Raw genomic sequence first — 21334 nt, 5'->3', positions numbered from 1 at the left:
TATAACACACAAGTACAGAAGAGACCAAATCAAAGAGAACGCATTACTAATCTAGCAACAGCACAACTGATGTGCTACAACCAAGTCCTACATGACACGCAAATGAATCCTAGAGAAGTCATGTTCATTTACCTAATCAATCCATACATGTTTGTACAAAACTAGCAATGCGAAGTGGTCGATTGGATTCAAATGTTCATCGTGCTCTATATTCAAACATACCACCATACAATTAAACATATGTGCCATAATTTTCTACCCAACTTGGTAATCAAAGCTATAGCCTGAAGAGCTAAAGCTAACATACCAAGTTAGGACTGATAAAAACAACACATATATATTCACCACGAGACAATATGACAAAATATTAAAAAGAGGCACATAAAGACCAATCAAAGACAACACATAACTAATCTTTTACAGAACAGTGACATATACACTGACTGCTGGTGTGACGCTAAACTAAATTTCAATAAAGTTCCCAATATGAAGCCACAGCGCTAACAAGTGATACCATGCTTGGTTCACTATACAAGTTAAGCTAAGTCTTCTAAGCAAGTATCAAATTAATTAAACAAACAAGAGATTCAAAAGCTTTGACCTGTTTTTCCAACAATTAGTCATATAATTTGTTTATTTTGACCTCAGCGTTTAAACAAAGTAGACAAGAAATTCACAAGCTTCCACCTATTTTTCCAACAATAGTTTTCTTTATTTGGACCTTAGCATCCCATATACTTGTTCTACATATTGTAATATATCAGTGTGCTTCAATTGCAAACATTGTTTCAACGCTGTTACAGTGATACCACTGATGCACTAGCATTGTAAGCCAACAAAGTTAAATACAAAGTACAAGTACACACAGCAAACTAAATACAAGACTACTCAACAGGCAATGTACAGCATCCTAAAGCACAAACTAGCCTGTAAAACAGCGCGAGTTATAATGCAGTGAAATGGCCGGCATGAAGTAGTTACGACCGCAATATCAACAGTCCAGCAAAACAATCATAGAAATAAAAAATTCTACATTACTGACCACTAATAAACAAGTCTAGCGAAATACACAAGCAAGCAAGAACCTGAACGGTGCCAGACCTAGATAATCATTACGCTAACCAGTGGAGACACACTAACAGAGAGATGCAATATAATTCACCACCAAGACTACAACCCATACAACAATAATATTAGGACGCAACAGACAGAATATCTCAAGAAGTAATAACACTGAACAAAATTCCAACAAAGATCTATTCTTCACATGCTTTAACACATGAAACATCATCATATCTCATAAGATCCAAGCTAAACACAGATAGTTGTGAGGTAAACAAACAGATGATGCAACAATTGCTGCAGGTGAGGCGCTACCTAACATTAGCATCAGTAGTTGAGACCAACTGAAGAAGCACTCTGATTGGAAGAGGCGAAACATACCCTGCTTGCTCCCAGACCAAGAGCTCCTTAGTCCTCCGCAGGGCAGGCGGAGGAATCGTCAACAAGTCCCCTGATCGGGTGGCTCAAGTGAGGCGCGCCGCTGTACAATGGGTTCAGGTTAGGGTTAGGGTTGAAGAAGAAAAACGCATGAGAGAGAGGGAGGGGGAGAAGAGAACCTAGCAGGATTTGAGAACTCAACGGCGGTGGCGCTGCAGTCACTGGAGGAGGAGGGCGAGGACGAGGACGACGGGGCGGCGTCGAGGCGTCGGGGCGTCGGGGCGGAGACGAGGACGACGGGGCGGAGAGGGGAAGGGGCAGCGGCGTCGCGGCGTCGGGGCGGAGACGAGGACGACGGGGCGGCGTCGAGGCGGCGGGGCAGCGGCGTCGGGAGAGGAGAGGGGAAGGGGATCGAGGGCGAGGGAGAGAGAGGCCGGTTTGGGCCGGGGATAGGCGAGGGCGAGGGCACAATACTAATGGCGCACCACCCCTCGGTGCGCCATAAGTACATCCATACTAATGGCGCACCTCACCCTGGTGCGCCATTAGTATTTTTTTTTCTGCTCGAGCCAACAGGTTATCTTCCACCTTACCTGATCCACACCAAGTCCCCTCTACTAGCTCGACTGGTCAGCAGCCAGTTCTCACACCAGAGAGGTCCTGGGTTCGATTCCCAGGCTCCACAATTTTTTTATAAGACAGTAATAATTTTTTTTATAAGACAATAATAATTTTTTTATAAGACAGTAATAATTTTTTTATAAGACAGTAATAATTTTTTTATAAGGCAGTAATAATTTTTTTATAAGACAGTAATAATTTTTTTATAAGACAATAATAATTTTTTAAAAAATATCATCAAACAGTAATGCCGGTGGAGCGGGGGAGGGTGCGCGGGGTGCGGGGGGCCGGTGGACCGGGGGGTGCTCGGCGGCGAGGGGGACCGGATCTGGCGAGGTGGGATAGCTAGCGATCGAGATGGAGGGGGATCGATATCGAGTGTCCATGAAATTTAAAAATATTCATGATAGTTCAAAGTGCCCATGAAATACAATCGAGAAATGAAGGCTACGATTTAAATACAATCGATCTCTTAGCTAGCTATCTGTTCACAATCTTCTTGCCCTTCTTTTTCGCAAATGGAGTTCTTCTGTGGAACGGACGTCCTTTAGGTAGGGTGGTCCTGCTTCTTCTTGTGGTGTATGCTGCTACTTCATCATCGTCGTCATGTTCGATTCTCGGGTCGCCGTACTTGTCGAAGTCTTGCTCATTGGCTACTCCATCCATTCCGATGATCTTCCTTTTGCCTCTCCTCACGAAAACACGACTGGGCTTTGACGGGTCGGTAATGAAGAAGCATTGGTCCACTTGGGAAGCCAGTACCCATGGCTCATTTTTCGCGGTGACGTTTGCGCCTGCGGTCTTGGATTTGGCTTCGGGTATAACCATGGTGGTGAAATACCGGTCTTCTTTTAGGACGCTCTTGGCCCATCTGACACGGAACATCGGGACCTTCTCTCCAGCGTAGCTCAGCTCCCAGATCTCCTCGATCCTTCCGTAGTATCTGTCCTTGTCGTTACCGGTGTAGGATTCCATCGTTACCCCGGAGTTCTGATAACCATCGCTCTTCATGTCCTTGGCCTCGGTGTAGAATGTGTAGCCGTTGATATCGTACGCCTCATAGGTCATCAGGTTGTGCTCGGCGCCCTGTGACAAGGCGAATATGAGTTGTTCTTCCGCGGAAGAATCCTCATGTAAAGGGTACGACAGAAGCTTCTGCTTGAACCAATAGCGTTTCACGGACGTGCGCGTCCATGATCCCACGGATTGCAACTGGAAGTATCTGCGTCATCAGCACGTGACAGTCGTGAGACTTCATCCCGCTGAACTTCAGCTTTGCTAGGTCTAGGTATCTGCTTATCTTCCCCGCGTAACCGTAAGGAAGTTTTACTCCTACGAGGCAGGTGAAAAACTGCTCGATCTCCTCCTGACTTAGAGTGAAGCACGCGGGAGGGTAGTCATTTCCGGTCTTCTTGGCCTTTTTGCCTTTGCGACGACTTTCCGTGTCCTGCTTCGCCTCATCATCATCATCATCATATATAGCGTGAAGCTCCTGCCTGATGCCCATTGATGTCAAGTCTGCCCTTGCTTTTGGCCCATCTTTGGTCCTCTCTGGCATGTTGAGCAGGGTACCAAGTAGACTCTCGCACACGTTCTTCGTGATATGCATGACATCAAGGCTGTGAGGCACACGGTGGATCTTCCAGTACGGCAAGTCCCAGAAAAAAGACCTCGTTTTCCATACCTTCAGCAGCGGCTCTGGCACCTTTCGCTTCTTTCCCGGCTCTGGCGCCTTTTGCTTATTTCCCGGCAGTGGGCAGTCTTTCCAATTTTTCAACAGCTCGTCTATTTCCTCGCCGCTCCTCGTACGCGGGCGTCCTCGGGGTTCGGTTTCACCATCGAATAGATCCTTGCGTTTTCTCCACGGGGCATCGTCGCGAAGCCACCTTCGATGTCCCATGAACACGGTTTTCGAAGACCCTGGATCTCTATCTAGCTGGCGATACGTTGTGTCATCCATGCACCTGACGCGTCTAGAAAATCCGTGGACCTCCTGCCCTGCGAGATATCCGTAACCGAGATAGTCGTGCACCGTCGTGAGCAGCGCGACTGTCATAGGGAAATATTCTTTCTCTGCGGCGTCCCACGTATTGGCTGGCATTTTCCACAGCGTGTCTAGCTCCTCTTTCAGCAGCCCCAGATATAGATTGATGTCGTTCCCTGGTTGTTTCGGTCCTTCGATTAGCATACTCATGTGAATGTACTTCCTCTTCATGCACAACCAGGGGGGAAGGTTGTACATCCACACAAACACAGGCCAGGTGCTATGTGTGCTTCTCTGGCTGCCAAACGGATTGACTCCATCGGTGCTCGCGCCCAGCACGATGTTCCTTGGATCGTTCCTAAATTCTAGGTCTTCGAAGTTCAACGCTTGCCACTGGCTCGCATCCTTAGGGTGACTCAGCATCTTGTCTTTTTTATCTATCTCCGGATCATTTGCGTAATCTTCTCGCTTCTTCTCCTCCCTATCCGCGTGCCAACGCAGGAGCTTTGCTACCTTAGGGTCCGCGAAATACCGCTGCAGACGAGGAGTGATCGGAAAGTACCACACCACTTTTCGAGGAGCTTTCTTCCTCTTCTTGTATCGAGTGACGCCGCACACCGGACATATGGTAGACTCCGCGTGCTCGTCCCGATAAATGATGCAATTGTTCATGCACACATGGTATTTCACATGCGGTAAATCCAGAGGACACACGATTTTCTTCGCCTCCTCGAAACTGGTCGGGCACTTGTTCCCCTTGGGAAGACGTTCGTGCCAGAATGACATGTTCTCGTCGAAGCATGCGTCGGTCATTTTGTGCTTTACCTTCATCTCCAGAGCCATGAGCGTTACTTTCAGGCGGGTATCCTCGGGCCTGCATCCTTCATACAATGGAGTAATCGCGTGTATCTCCAGTTGATCCAGCTTGGCTTTCTCTCGGGCGGCAGCTCTTGCGTTATCCGTCTGCTTGAGAAGCAGCTCTTGAATATGAGGGTCCTGCACCCAGCCCATCGATGGTCCAGCGTCGTCTGCTCCGCTGGCATCATCATCTTCATGATCATGCCCGTCGTATGCTCCGGCATCTTCCTCATCATCATGTCCTGCATCTTCCACATGATGACTGTGTACAGCATCACCGTCGTGATCATCTCCTGGGGATTCTTCGTCTTCTCGCCCGCCCGAGCCGCGGTGGTTGTCTTACTGCCCTTCCTCATTTCTTGCCCGGCCCCCATGGACGACTTCGTAGTCATCTTCATCACCTTGCCACCGATAGCCATCCATGAAACCACGCAAGAGCAGGTGGTCCCACACCTGCCAGGATTCCGGGTCCGCAATAAGGCTCTTCAGCTTGCATCTTCGACACGGACATCTTATCTCCGTCTCGTTCTTTTCAAGCATCTCGGCCTTCGCGGACCTCAAAAACCAATTCACGATGCCTTCGGTCATCATGCGGACCACGGTCGCCTGCGGGGTAGAGCAAAACGATATTTTAGAACCAAGAAAAAATTTGGCATGACTTTCCCTAAAAATAGGACCAAAAAGAATGCTTAATGCCAAAATTCTCGCCGAAACAGAAATGAATCAACATTCCGGCAAAATATTGGAAACTATCGCATTTCAAATACCGGTACACCTCCAAACACAAACACATATGCAACACCACAAACATATGCAACACCACGAACATACATAGATCTAGCTAGGCCATAAAAAGTGCATGTGCACATTGTTGTAGGGAGAACAACAAAAATATAGCTTCCCCCCTTACTTACCTACCAAAACAAGGTAATTTAACCACTTAAATTGAATGAATCTATGGTGGAAATGAGGTCAAAAAGAGGAGGCACCCGAGACAAAGAGGAGGTGGAGAGAATGAAGTGGGGAGAAAGTGAGTGTGGGTAGGAGAGGCTGTCCAAAATATCTTGTTGCTGCCCACTTACTAATGGCGCACCAACTCTAAATGCGCCATTAGTAATCCAGGTTACTAATGGCGCACCTGCTGGTGGTGCGCCATTATTATGTTTGGACAGGCGCACTTGTTAAAAGAAAATTTGATACTAATGGCGCACCCTTGGACAGGTGCGCCATTACTAGTTCCAACCACTAATGGCGCACTCTGTCTGGATGCGCCATTAGTATGTTTGGACAGGCGCACTAGTTAAATTTTTTTTTCATACTAATGGCGCACCCTGGGCAAGGTGCGCCATTAGTAGTTTCAACTACTAATGGCGCACTGTGTCCGGATGCGCCATTTGTATGTTTGGACAGGCGCACTAGTTAAAAAAAATTTGATACTAATGGCGCACCCTAGGCCAGGTGCGCCATTAGTAGTTTCAACTACTAATGGCGCACTGTGTCTGGATGCGCCATTAGTATGTTTGGACAGGCGCACTAGTTAAAAAAAATTTTTGATACTAATGGCGCACCCTAGGCCAGGTGCGCCATTAGTAGTTTCAACTACTAATGGCGCACTGCGTCTAGATGCGCCATTAGTATGTTTGGACAGGCGCACTAGTTAAAAAAAAAATTTAGGATACTAATGGCGCACCCTGGGCCAGGTGCGCCATTAGTAGTTTCAACTCTAATGGCGTATCAGGAGGTGGTGCGCCATTAGTATATACTAATGGCGCACCACTTGTCTGGTGCGCCATTAGTGTCAATCCCATCTATAGCCCTTTTTCTAGTAGTGGCCGGCATCATCATCTTCATGATCATGCCCGTCGTCTGCTCCGGCATCTTCCTCATCATCATGTCCTGCATCTTCTACATGATGACTGTGTACCGCATCACCGTCGTGATCATCTCCTGGGGATTCTTCGTCTTCTCGCCCGCCCGAGCCGCGGTGGTTGTCTTGCTGCCCTTCCTCATTTCATGCCCGGCCCCCATGGACGACTTCGTAGTCATCTTCATCACCTTGCCACCGATAGCCATCCATGAAACCACGCAAGAGCAGGTGGTCCCGCACCTGCCCGGATTTCGGGTCCGCAATAAGGCTCTTCAGCTTGCATCTTCGACACGGACATCTTATCTCCGTCTCGTTCTTTTGAAGCATCTCGGCCTTCGCGGACCTCAAAAACCTATTCACGACGCCTTCGGTCATCATGCGGACCATGGTCGCCTGCGGGGTAGAGCAAAACGATATTTTAGAACCAAGAAAAAATTTGGCATGACTTTCCCTAAAAATAGGACCAAAAAGAATGATTAATGCCAAAATTCTCGCCGAAGCGGAAATGAATCAACATTCCAGCAAAATATTGGCAACTATCGCATTTCAAATACCGGTACACCTCCAAACACAAACACATATGCAACACCACAAACATATGCAACACCACGAACATACATAGATCTAGCTAGGCCATAAAAAGTGCATGTGCACATTGTTGTAGGGAGAACAACATAAATATAGCTTCCCCCCTTACTTACCTATCAAAACAAGGTAATTTAACCACTTAAATTGAATGAAACTATGGTGGAAATGAGGTGAAAAAGAGGAGGCACCCGAGACAAGGAGGAGGTGGAGAGAATGAAGTGGGGAGAAAGTGAGTGTGGGTAGGAGAGGCTGTCCAAAATATCTTGTTGCTGCCCACTTACTAATGGCGCACCCACTCTAAATGCGCCATTAGTAATCCAGGTTACTAATGGCGCACCTTCTGGTGGTGCGCCATTAGTAGTTTTGCAAAAAAAAACATACTAATGGCGCACTGTTCCACAGTGCGCCATTACTAGTTTAAACTAGTAATGGCGCACGGTGGAAAAGTGCGCCATTAGTAGTTTTGCAAAAAAGGGAATAAAAAATATAATAGAAAAAACAACATTAGTGGCGCACTTTCCGGCAGCTGCGCCATTACTTGTTACAACTAGTAATGGCGCACTGTGTCTGGATGCGCCATTAGTATGTTTGGACAGGCGCACTAGTTAAAAAAAATTGATACTAACGGTGCACCCTGGGCCAGGTGCGCCATTACTAGTTACAACTAGTAATGGCGCACTGTGTCTGGATGCGCCATTAGTATGTTTGGACAGGCGCACTAGTTAAATTTTTTTTTCATACTAATGGCGCACCCTGGGCCAGGTGCGCCATTAGTAGTTTCAACTCTAATGGCGTATCAGAAGGTGGTGCGCCATTAGTATATACTAATGGCGCACCACTTGTCTGGTGCGCCATTAGTGTCAATCCCATCTATAGCCCTTTTTCTAGTAGTGTGAGGGAAGACGGCACCCCCTTCGACCAAAAAGATTGGCCAACCTGATTGGGAATGACACCGACCTGACCAAGTACCAGCCGGGCTATGACGCAGAGAATCAGAGGATCCCCACTCCGCGTTATGAAGCCAGCAGCTTGGTTCCGCCGACTCGTAAGCACACCTTTGCCCCAGAAATTGACCCGGCCGGGTTAATTGACGAGGAGGCTCAATTTGAAGCTTTGAGCGGCATTGACTAGAAATCGTCAACCTTCCAGGTCATGGGAACAGCTGGAGGAGCGGAGAGGGATGAGCCGGAAGTTTCGACCCAGCAAGCATCTTGACTCTTAGGCGGCCCATGGTCATATCTTTAAAACAATGCCTCATCTTTGGACTCGGGTAGTTTTGTAATAGAGTAGGACAAACATGTTAATCTTGTCGTGCCATCGTGCACATGTTGAATGTTTAGCTCCGTTAAAGTTGCTTCCTTGTATTCCTCCGGGTCATAATTGATCATTTATTGTCCTTACGCCTGAATAGCTGTCTTTAACCATCTTGCATAGAAAAACAAGTCACAAGCCTCGAGGCGGCTTACCGCACTGGGAACCATAGACCTTACATACATAACCCAGAATAGGAATTAACAATCCTCAAAGACTGGCCCTCCATTACCTTTTTGATGTAACCATAATGGCATACTTACGGGCCTTCAAGTAGAGTTCCGGCTTATGTAACCCGAATGATGAGATGAAGACCTCAACTCCGGCTTACCAGCGTCGAGAATACTTACTATATGTTATCAACATTGTGAATCGAAATTAAGTCGGCAAAGGAAAAGCCGCCCTTGCACACTGCTGATGTGACCAACAGAACTTGTTGTAAGTCAGAAAATCAAAAAACTTAAGGGCTTCCGGTTCGAATACGACCAGAGAACCGTCCCAAAGGGGTTAAGCTAAGATTTGAATGCGATCATATAGCCCCCAGTGGCTTTGGCGATGCCAATCAAGAGGGTACCGACAACTATGTTCTCTTTGGTTCGAATACGACCCATGTTTGAACAGGAAGCCCCCAAATGACCTTAAGAGTTGTTTAACGACGCTGATTCGAATACGATCCATGTCGGTTCCCAAAGGGGGTTGAGCTATGATTCAAATATGATCAAAGAAAACTCCCCAATGAGCTCGGCACTTTGCCAATCAAGTGGGTATCGACAGCTATGTTCTCTTTGGTTCGAATACGACCTATGTTTGGACAGGAAGCCCCCAGGTGATTCTATTGCGTACGGCTATATTCGAATACGATCATAAGCCGTATCCACCTCCAAGTGACCATGTGATGGTGTAATGGAAACAACACTTTTACCTTTTGAGGAGAAAAGGACAGAGGTCCTGCTTTATTATTTAACATAATATATACATGGCTATAGAAATATGTACATTATGAGAGCCGGTGGCTCAAGTGTAATAAGGCCGAAGCTGAGCCATGTTCCACGGCCGACGGGTCTCTTCCTCCGACTTACATGAATCTTTATGCTCCCGAACGTCAATAAGGTAGTATGACCCGTTGTGCAAGTTCTTGCTGACCACAAAGGGCCCTTCCCAAGGCGGGGATAGCTTGTGCACATCTGTTTGATCTTGGATGAGCCGGAGCACCAGGTCACCTTCTTGAAAGACCCGGGACTTAACCCGGTGATAACGGCGCAGGTCTTGTTGGTAAATCGCTGAACGAGCTGCTGCCACGTCATGTTGTTCGTCCAACAAGTTAAGAGCATTTTGGCGCGCCTGTTCATTATCCGCCTCAACATAAGCCGCCACTCGAGGCGAGTCATGACGGATGTCACTGGGGAGGACTGCTTCCTCTCCATAAACCATGAAGAAGGGCGTGTAACCCGTAGACCTGTTAGGAGTAGTATTGATGCTCCATAACACGGAGGGTAGCTCCTCCACCCAACAACCCGGCGTCCGTTGCAAAGGGACCAAAAGCCGGGGCTTGATACCCTTCAAAATTTCCTGATTAGCCCTCTCAGCTTGACCATTGGATTGAGGGTGAGCCACTGAGGAAACGTCAAGTCGAATATGCTCACGTTTAAAAAACTCCTCCATGGCGCCTTTAGACAGATTAGTCCCATTGTCAGTTATAATGCTGTGCGGAAAACCAAAGCGAAAAATCACCCTTTTCATGAACTAAACCACCGTGGCTGCGTCACACTTGCTAACGGGCTCTGCCTCAACCCACTTTGTGAACTTGTCAACTGCCACCAAAAGGTGAGTCTTCTTATCCTTGGACCTTTTAATAGGCCCAACCATATCAAGCCCCCAGACCGCAAATGGCCAAGTGATTGGTATCATCCTCAGCTCCTGAGCCGGCACATGAGCCCGTCGCGAGAACCTCTGGCAACCATCACATTTACTGACCAAGTCCTCCGCATCAGCATGAGCCGTCAGCCAATAAAAACCATGACGAAAAGCCTTGGCCACAAGGGATTTTGAGCCGGCATGATGGACACAATCCCCTTCGTGAATCTCACGTAAAATTTCTTGACCCTCCTCAGGGGAAACACAACTCTGGAACGTTCCAGTAACACTGCGGCGATGCAGCTCACCATTGATGACGACCATTGACTTAGACCGCCGGGTTATTTGTCTAGCCAGAGTTTCGTCCTCAGGCAAATCTCCCCGGGTCATGTATGCCAAGTATGGTACTGTCCAATCTGGGGTGATGTGGAGAGCCGCTACCAACTGCGCCTCCGTGTCAGGGACAGCCAAGTCTTCTTCTGTAGGTAACTTGACAGAAGGGTTATGCAGGATGTCCAAGAAAGTATTAGGCGGCACCGGCTTTCGCTGAGAGCCCTGTCAGGTGGTAGGTGCAACATATGCCAACGGGTGGCTTATCATTGTGGGTGCCAATAAGACGTCGCCGGTGCCTGGAAACGGGATGAGGCGAAGACATGCACGCCGGCGGATCTTACCCAGGTTCGGGGCTCTTCGAGGAGATAACACCCCTAGTCCTGCTCTGCGGGGTCTCCGCATGATCACTAGATCAGGAAAAGTAGCTACAATCGCTCCTAGAGCTGTTGGGTTCAAGGGAGAAGAAGAACAAGGCTAGCTCTTGCTTCTCTCTCTCTATGGTGTGTGTGCTGTGCTAACAAGCCAACCCTTTGCATGGGTGCCCCGGGGGGTTTATATAGGCCTACCCCCTGGGGGTACAATTGTAATCCGGCTGGGCACTGGTCCCAGCTGTCAGTGTCTACGCTCGCCGGCTTCTCCGCCTGCTGTTGGGGCCCGCCGACTGGTGGATCCCGCCGGCTGCCGGCCTCTTGGTTGACAGGCCGGCCCCACTGCCTAGGTCTTGTCGGCGGCTGCTTACTGTAGCCTCGCCCCTGATGACGAGGGCTTCGTTGAGGTAAGCGTGGCTACAGTGGGCCGCCTCGAGGGCTCTCACTGTAGCCTTACCTCGTGTTGTCTCCTTAATGGGGCACACGCTTCGAGGGAGGGGGTAGCCGGCTTCTGGGGGCCGGCTACGCCCTTGGCCGACTGGGGGAGGCCGGGCCGCCTTCGCGCCTCTCTCTGGCTGAAGGGGCCCGCCGCCCGTGGGCCGTACTGGTGTCTGTCGTGGGTGACGTCGAGGCTAGCATGGCTACAGTGCCGAGCCGGACGGGAGATGGCCGTCCCGTACGGCGTCCTGTGGCCATGCCTGCCTCGGGCTTCGGGGGTAGTGGGCCGCACCGTGGCCACACCCCGTCTTGTCACCGTTATGTGGCGTAGCTTTGGTGGTTGCGGTCTTGGCCGGTTTCTTGGAGTCGGCGCTCTTCGAGGCCGGCTTCTGGTAAGTCGGCATCCTTTACTGCCGGCTTCCTGGAGTCGGCCACCCCGTAGTTATCCTGGGGGGGGAGGTTGCTGAGGCTGGGTCGCCTTCCGTGAGTCGGCTTTAGAGGTAGCCGGCCAGGGAAGGTGGTCCAATGCTCGGAGTACTTGAAGGCCCAAAGGCCTGATAATTTTTTGGAAGAGCCAGGGGCAGTCGATTAGGCTACCCGTGGCCATTTACTCCGATAGTAGTCCCCGAAGCTGATTGGGCTTCGAGGTTGGTTAGGAGTTGAGAAGCTCGATCAGCTTCCTATCTTGACAAGTCGGCAGCTGGGAGCCGGCTTTGGTTAGACGCGCCGCCTTGATCAAAAATTCCGGAGTCGGAGGGCGGGAGCTCGCCAGTGCGTGCACCGGGCCGCGGGCTGGCCACTTGCCGTCTGTGAACCACGTGGCCTCTCTCGGCCAAAAAGCCTGCCAGCCCACGTGCGCAACGGGACGTCGCCGCAGGGCGGTGCCCCGCCACGTCCACGCCCGGGCCCAGGCGCGGATTCTCTGCAGCCCGAAACCGCCCGCACGTCTCCTTGCGGCAGTTTCGGCACGCCTTTATGGCTTAATAATCGCGAGGCGTGGGGGGAGTGGGTGCAGTTAATCCCACGTCCCACCCCACGTCCGGCCTCCCCGGCTTCACCTCGCGAGGCTATAAGTAGGTGGAGAGGGAGAGCGGCTGGCTCTCGCACCCTCCTCCCCCTTCCACCATCTTCTTTCTCTTACCGTTTCTTGCAACAGCGCCTCGCCGCCGCGCTCTTCCCCTACTCGTTCCTCCACCGCCGCGCTCGTTTTCACCATGCCTCCCGCCACGGAGCAATATGGCGGGGATTGGGACGGCTCCAACGTCCACGAAGATCACGTCGAATTCCTCCGCAAGACGCGGCGGCTGCCCAGCGCGGACAAGGTGGAGGGCGAGCGGGTGGTCTTCCGCTCGCATTTCTTGCGAGGAATCGGCCTGCCCGTGAGCGCCTTCTTCCGCTCTTGGCTCGAGTTCTACCAGCTCCAGCCGCACCACCTCACCCCGAACGCGGTGGTGCTGCTGTCTGCCTTCGTCACCCTGTGCGAAGGATACCTCGGCGTCCTCCCCACCCTCGAGCTCTGGGGGGAGTTCTTCCAGTCCAAGCTAGGCACGCGTTCGCGGGGCGTGCCGGCTCAGACTGGCGCCTTTATCGCGGCGCGGAGGGTGGCTGCCAACAACCCCTTCCCCATCATCACGCTGATCCAGTCGGTGAAGCTATGGCAAAAGTCGTATTTCTACGTCAGGAGCATCGCCCCGCAGGGCGACTACGTCAACCTGCCGGCTTACGTAGCTGGCCCACCGGAGGGCAGGCGGCCCCAGTGGTCCTACCGAGCCGTGACTCTGACGCCGGCTGGATCCGCAGCCGTCGCCCGAGTGCGACCGATGACCCAGTCGGAGGGCTTGACGGGGCCCGACCTGCTGGCCGCCTTCGTCACGCGCCGGGTACTTCCGCTCCAGAGCCGCCCTCATCTGATCTGTCAGATGAGCGGCCAGCTCGATCCGAGCCGGATGTGCACCAAGGACATGCCGCACGAGGAGGTTGCCTATATGGTGAACTACCTCGCGAACTGCAAACTCTCCGAAGAGTGGCAGTTCGGCAAGGAGCCATATAGCCGAGCCAATCCACCGCCCCTGGTATGTTCTCCTTGTCTCTTCTTTTTCTCTTAGCTTTGTCGCCGAGTTCCTTTCGCCGACTCTGACTAGTCGGCTTGTCTTCGACAGAGTCCTCTTCTTCGGCCTGCCAGCGGGTCGGATGCGGAGCGCCGATTCATCCCCGACTGGACGCAGCACGACCTGGAGGACCCCGACTCGGGGGCGGCCGCTATGGACGACAACACCGAGCCGGGTGGTGGCCAAGCCGGCGGCGAAGCAGGCGGCTCCGGGCATGGAGTCACCTTCGACGACTGGCCGGATGACGATGAGGCCGAAGTTGTCCCGCGCCGCCAACCGGCATCTGGACGCGGCGCGGGTTCCTCCGCTGCACCGCCTGCTCGGGGCGGCGGGCAAAAGCGTCGCGCCGCCCAGGGTTTGTTCGGCAGTCGGACGAAGAAGCCCAGGGGCGGGGCGGCGGCGACCAGGCGGGAGGAGGCAGCCGCGAAGGCGGCTCGCTTCCGCAAGACGGTGAAGCAACCTCATACGGTGTCGGCGTAAGTTCGAACTCTTTTGTATACTCTTTTTTCTTTCCTTTCTCTGGTGGTTCCTGAATCTTTGTCTTTTTCTCCAAACAACCAGAGCTCCATTGTCGCTTGAGCGGGCGGTTGCCGCCTCCGTCGTCGAGTCGCCGAGGGGGTCTGGGAGCACCACTCGCCACGTGGACCCCCGTGCCGACCTTCAGGAGGCGACAGAACGGAATGCGGGGGAGGCGCAGGAGGAGCGGCAGGCGCGGGAGGCGGAGGCACGGAAGGCGGCCGCCGCCCAGGCAGCGCAGGAGGACGAGGCGACGAAGGCGCGCGCCGACGCCGCAGCCAAGGCCCAAGCGGAGGCTGCAGCTGCGGCGACGGCGCAGGGGGCCTTGTTGGTCACCCCACTGCGCGTCGCAGCGCCTGGGGCCCCGGAGCCCTCACCAGAAGGGGCCGGCGACGACCAGCCAGGGCTGGAGAGGGACGACGACGTCGTCATCCTAGAGAAGGCGCCGGTGCCGACCCCGGCGACTGGGGTGGCTCAAGGCGGCCGGCCTGATGTGCCGCCTGCGCAGTCGGCGGGGGGCGAGCCGGCCGCGAGGACTGAGCTGGCGGTCCGGATGCCGCCGAGCCGGCGCGCGGGGAAGGCTGCGTCAGAGCCACAGAAGGCCGCGTCGGAGCCGCAGCTGGCCGCGGGCTCCAGCTCGTCGGCCTAGGATGTGGAGGTGGCCAGCGCTACCTCGGGGTGGACGCTGGGCGGAGGGACGGTCGTGATGAACGTGGCCGCGCAGGACGTCCGGACCCGGCTCCAGGCTCAGGCTACGACGCTGAGGCATTATACCGACGAGTTCCTTGCGACGCCGGCGGCCATCCGGGTTATTCTTCTTATCTTGCATCTTCTTGATCTTAATTTCTTCCGTGGGGGCGCGTGAGCGCACCCACTGGGTGTAGTCCCCGAGTTCCGAGTCGGCTGCTGAGCAGGCGGCTTGGAACTTCTTAGTGGATTTGGCTTTGCTATTCTTGTTCTTACTTCGATCTTCTGTCTATCTTGCAGGACTACCACAATCTTCGTGCGGCCGCCTTCAACTCCCAGGCTCGGGAGCTGACCCAGAAGAGCGCCGACCTTACTGAGAGCCGGGGTACGTGCTTTGTTCTTTATCTCACGTGGGGGCGCGTCATCGCACCCACTAGGTGTAGTCCCCGAGATTCCGGTCGACTGCTGAGCAGTCGGGTCGGATCTTCATTGACGACTTCCTCTTACTGTTCCTTCTTTTTCTGCCGTCTCTGCAGCGTCCAACGCCGGTTTGAGGGCACAACTGGGAGAGTCTCAGACTGCCCTTCGTGCCAAGGATGCCGAGCTCACCGCCTTGGTGCAGGAACTCGACCGCCTGGCCAAGAAGTTGGCCGGCCAGGAGGAGGGCCACAGGGCGGCTCTGAAGGCGGTGCAGGACTGCGAAGCCGCCCTCCAGGCTGAGTACGAGACGGAGGCGGCTGGCTGGGCTGAAGCAAGGAAAACTCTGATCACTGGCTATGGTCAGATCGAGGATCTGGTTGACGGTAAGCCGCCTACTTCTTCGTCCTTTCTAGCCATCTGCCGCTTTTGGCTCTTTTTCTGACTTGGTGTTTTCTCTTCTTTTCTTTTTCTTTCTTACAGGGAATATTTCCCTGGTTATTCTACCGCCGCCAACCAGATCATCGAGGCCCGCCGCCAAGCGCGAAGCCAGGCTGGCTTCGAGATTTCGCCAACCGCTGGCCGTTCGCTGGAGGAGCAGCTCTTGGCGATCCAGGCCCGTCTCTAGCCGGCTCACCGACTGCTCCGCCGTCTTCAGCGCGCCGGGGCGCAAGTACTGGCCGCCCTCTGGCCCGGCCAAGTGGTTCCTCGCACCCCCTGTCGGACTGCCGACTGGCTGAAGGTGGCAGTCGGCCGCTTCGAAGCCTGGAAGGCCTCGGTGGCTCGGTCCGGCACCAGGCGGGCGCTAGAGTTCGTCAAGGCCTGGTATCCCGGCTTGAGCCTGGATCAGCTGGCTACCTAGCGGCAGCAAGCCGACACGGAGTCGGAGCCGGCGCGGACGGCTATCATCCGGCGGGCTTCGGTGATCGCCGACTACACCGACACCAGCGTCTTCGCCCCTGAGGTAGATGACAACGGTGTCGCCCAGCCGGAGGAGTGGTTCGGGCTGAACCCGACAGACGGTGAAGACTCGGCGGAGGAGATCGACTCCAGCGACGAGGGCGAAGAGGAGGAGGAGGAGGGTGAAGACGCCGAGCCGGCTGGTGGAGCAGCCGACCAGCCTCAGCCTGACCGCGCCTCCAGCACCACATCACGCGCGAGTGCGTCGCCTGCCACTGGTGGTGACCAAGCTGAGACCCGCTAGGCGGCCACTCCTTCAGCCGGCGACGCCGTCTCCACCGACCAGCTCGGCTCCCGCACCGCGCCCTAGTCTAGTCTGTCATCTTTTGTTTTCCTGTCTTGTCATTTTTGGAACAATATTCTGTTAAGAATGCACAATTCCACCCACTGGGGGTGTATTCGAACTTATGTCCGTTGCCAGCCTGTTGGGGGCTTTATATGTATATATAACTTATGCATGCATTTGGCTTTTCCTCGTACTTTGCTTTTTATCCTTCTGCTATTTCCTTTGCCGCCCTCCCTTGGTTGCCGCCTCCCTAGTCAGACAGTTGCTCTGCAATCTGTAGCTGGAGGAGTGCTTGGCCAATTGGGGGGGGGAGTACTCTAGCTTTGCTGGACTAGAGCTAAGTGTTTAGGAAGCCGGCCAGCCCGCTGTTCTGACAGCCGGCAAGCGTGGTTGGAGACCGTCTTTTTGCTATATAAGTTCGTTGGTCCTTAGACGTTTTTCGTGTGGGCATCCTTTCTGCCTTGCCTCTTGCTAGTCGGACAGTCGGTTCCTCGAGCTGCGACTTTCAGCAAGAGAGGACTCAGGAGCCGGCACACTACTTGTCTGACTTCAGGTAGAACTTTTAATATAGCTCAAGGCGGCCAGTCCCCGGGCCGACTAGTCGAACCCGATGCCCAACAAGAAATCAAATGTAATAATACATTCATGGATATGACACTCGTCATTCATGGATAAACAAAGGCAGTCCCCGAGTACTGTTCGGGGGCCTGTTGGTTCGTACTTAATACAAAAGGGGAGCATGATACATACTGCTTTCACCTGTAAAATCTTCTCAGGAGGTTCGCATTCCATGGTCGCTCCGACTCCTTGCCGGAGTCGTCTCTCTTGCGTGCTCTTGGTTTTTGCGCATCGACTAGGTAGTAGGAGTCGTTGCCTAGTGCCTTACTGATGACGAAGGGGCCTTACCAAGGGGCCGAGAGCTTGTGCTGGCCGGCTGTTCGCTGGATCAGCCGGAGCACAAGGTCGCCCTCTTGGAAGGATCTTGGCTTGACCTTGCGGTTGTGGTAGCGGCGCAGCCCTTGCTGGTAGATGGCGGACTGGCTGAGTGCTAACAGCCGGCCTTCTTCCAGTAGGTCGACGCCGTCTTCTCTTGCTTCCTTGGCCTCTGCTTCCGTGTACATGGTGATCCGAGGCGAGTCGAACTCGATGTCTGTTGGGATGACAGCCTCGGCACCATATACAAGGAAGAATGGAGTAAAGCCGGTTGACTTGTTGGGTGTAGTGCGCAGACTCCAGAGGACAGCTGGCAGCTCATCAAGCCAGCAGCCGGCCGATCGCTCCAGTGGTACAACCAGTCGGGGCTTGATGCCGGAGAGGATGAGTCCATTTGCTCGCTCGACCTGGCTGTTTGACTGCGGGTGGGCAACAGACGCTAAATCCAGTCGGATGCCCTGCGTCGCGCAGAAACGTGCCAGTGCTCCTTTGGCGAAGTTCGTGCCGTTGTCGGTGATGATGCTATGCGGCACGCCGTACCGAGTAGTGATGTCAGTTATGAATGTCACGGCAGTCGGCCCGTTCAGCTTCTTGATCGGCTTTGCTTCGATCCACTTTGTGAACTTGTCCACAGCGACAAGTAGATGCGTCAAGCCGCCGCGGGCTATCTTGCAAGGGCCCACCATGTCCAGTCCCCAGACGGCAAAAGGCCAGGTGAGGGGAATGGTCTTGAGTGCAGAAGCCGGCAGGTGTTGCTTGGAACTAAAAACTTGGCATCCTCTGCAGCTCTTGACTATCTCTTTAGCATCTTCCAAGGCAGTCGGCCAAAAGAAACCTTGGCGGAAAGCCTTGGCCACAAGTGATCTTGAGGCTGTGTGGTGGCCGCATTCGCCTTGGTGGATATCCTTGAGGATTGCCACTCCTTTTTCTGACTCGACACAACGCTGGAAGACTCCAGTGACGCTGCGCTTCACAAGCTCTCTGTTGATTATTGCATATGCTGCGGCTCGTCGTTGCACTAGTCTTGCTGAGATCTCATCAGCCGGCAGCTCTCTGCTGACTAGGAACTTGAGGATGGGCTGGGCCCATGATGGAGCTGTGACTTCTTCTTCTGTTAGTGTAGCCACCATGAGTCGGGTGGGTGGGTTTGGTGGCGTGGAATTGGAGTCGGCCACCGCTTCTTGTGTCGTTGTAGTCCCCGGGCCGACTGCTGCAGTCCCCGGGCCGGGCTCTGAAGTCCCCGGGCCGGGTGCGACTACGGCAGTCCCCGGGCCAGTTGTCGAAGTCCCCGTGCCGCCTGCGGGGTTCCTCCAGTCGGATCCGGCTGCATCTGGCGCAGGCGGTACGAAGATAGAGTCCGACTCTGGAGACGGCTTGATGGACGGCTTGAGGAGGCGCTGGAGGGAGACGCCAGTCGGTATGGCTTGTCGGGTGGAGCCGATCCGTGCTAGGGCATCTGCTTGGTCGTTGTCGGCCCTTGGCACGTGAAGGAACTCGCACCCTTCGAAGTATCCGCTGATCTGTTGGACAAGGAATCGATAGCTCGCCATGTTCGCGTCTTTGGCGTCCCAGTCACCAGATGACTGCTGGACCACTAAGTCTGAGTCGCCGTAACACAGGATCCGGCGTATGCCGAGCTCTTTGGCTAGCCGGAGCCCATGTACGAGCGCCTCGTACTCGGCCACGTTGTTGGAGGCGGCGAAGTGGATCTGCAGCGTGTACTTGAGCTTGTCGCCTTTGGGAGAGGTGAGGACGATGCCGGCTCCCAAGCCAGTGCGCATCTTGGACCCGTCAAAGTGCATCCGCCAATGGGTAGAATCGGGAGCCGGCGGTAGGTACTGGGTCTCGGCCCAGTCGACGAGGAAGTCGGCCAATGCTCGGGACTTGATGGCGGTGCGGGGTTGGTAGAAGATCGTGTAGGGCGCCAGTGCAATGGCCCATTTAGCCACCCGGCCGGATGCATCCCGGCTGCCTATGATCTCGGCGAGCGGGGCGGTGCACATGACCGTGATGGGGTGCTCTTGGAAGTAGGGCTTCAGTTTCTTGGCGGCGAAGTATACCCCATAGCACATCTTCTGGTAGTGCGGGTAGTTCTGCTTTACGCTGGATAGCACTTCGCTTAGGTAGTACACCGGCCTCTGGACTAGCTGGGCTCGGCCTTCTTCTGGGCGCTGGACCACAACAACAGTACTGACTACTCGGCTAGTCGCAGCGATGTAGAGGAGCATGGGCTCCTTTTCAGTCGGTGCTGCCAGGACAGGCGGAGTGGTCAGCATTTTCTTCAACTCATGGAAGGCTTGGTCGGCTTGGTCATTCCACTCGAAGTGAGTGGACTTCTTCATGAGTCGGTACAGGGGGAGAGCCTTCTCTCCTAGTCGGCTGATAAAATGATTCAGGGAGGCCAAGCAGCCGGTGAACTTCTGCACATCTCGTAGTTTGGTGGGAATCTCCATCCTCTCGATGGCCTTGATCTTGACGGGGTTGCATTCGATGCCGCGTTCGGAGACCAGGAAGCGTAGCAGCTGGCCGGCTGGTACTCTGAACACGCACTTCTCGGGGTTGAGCTTGATTTGGAATCGGCGCAAGTTGGCGAATGTTTCCTTGAGATCTTCCAGCAGGGTACCGCGCTTCTCTGTCTTCACCACAATGTCATCTAGATAGACGTGGGCATTTCTGCCGAGTTGTTTCAAGAGGCATTTCTGCATGCAACGCTGAAAAGTGGCACCGGCGTTCCTCAAGCCGAACGTCATAATCAGGTAGCAGAAGGCTCCAAATGGTGTGATGAAGGCAGTCTTCAGTCGGTCTGCTGGGTCCAACTTGATCTGATGGTACCCTAAATAGGGGTCCAAAAAACTCAACAGCTCGCATCCGGCCGGCTGTGGAGTCTATCACTTGGTCAATCCGTGGCAGAGCAAACGGATCCTTTGGGCAGGCCTTGTTCAGGCTGGTGTAGTCTATACACATACGCCACTTGTTATTCTTCTTCAGAACCAGAACTGGGTTGGCAAGCCACTCTGGAAAGAACACTTCCATGATAAAGCCAGCGGCAAGGAGCCGGGCTATCTCTTCTCCCACGATTCTTCGCTTCTCTTCTGATAGTCGGCGGAGGGGTTGCTTGACCGGCTTCGCATCGGCTTGGACATGTAACTCGTGCTCGGCGAAATCCTTCGGGACACCCAGCATGTCCTTTGGGGACCATGCAAAAATGTCTTGATTCTCACGGAGGAAGTCAACGAGCTCGCCTTCCTATTTACTGTCCAAGTTCGCCCCAATGACAGCGAACCTCTCCGGCTTCTCCGGGTCCAGTGTTATCTTCTTCGTCTCTTTGGCAGGCTGGAAGGAGCCCTGTGCATCACAATCTTTGGGGTTGGGGGACAGGGCCGGCTGCTTGCCGGCCATGGCCACAACCCGCTCTAGCATCTTCTTCTCTTCTGCCACCACGAGGGACTCGGCCAGCCGGCTGCTGGCCATGGCACACTCGATGGGCTTCTTGTAGTCGCCGGCTACCGTGATGATCCCCTTTGAGCTCGGCATCTTCATCTTCAGGTAGGCGTAGTGGGGCACAGCCATAAACTTGGCCAGAGCAGGTCGGCCAAGCAAAGCATGATAGGGGCTCTCTAAGTCCACTACCTCGAACCAGATTGCTTCCCGGCGAAAATGATCTTTATCTCCGAAGAGAACATCCATCTTAATCTTGCCGATTGGGGAGCAAGACAAGCCGGGGAAGATACCATGGAACACGGTCCGGCTCGGCATAAGCTGCTT

This window comes from Triticum aestivum, chromosome 1D, assembly GCF_018294505.1.
Source record: "Triticum aestivum cultivar Chinese Spring chromosome 1D, IWGSC CS RefSeq v2.1, whole genome shotgun sequence".
NCBI classification, from domain to species: domain Eukaryota; kingdom Viridiplantae; phylum Streptophyta; class Magnoliopsida; order Poales; family Poaceae; genus Triticum; species Triticum aestivum.
Note: the sequence above shows the minus strand (reverse complement) of the source record.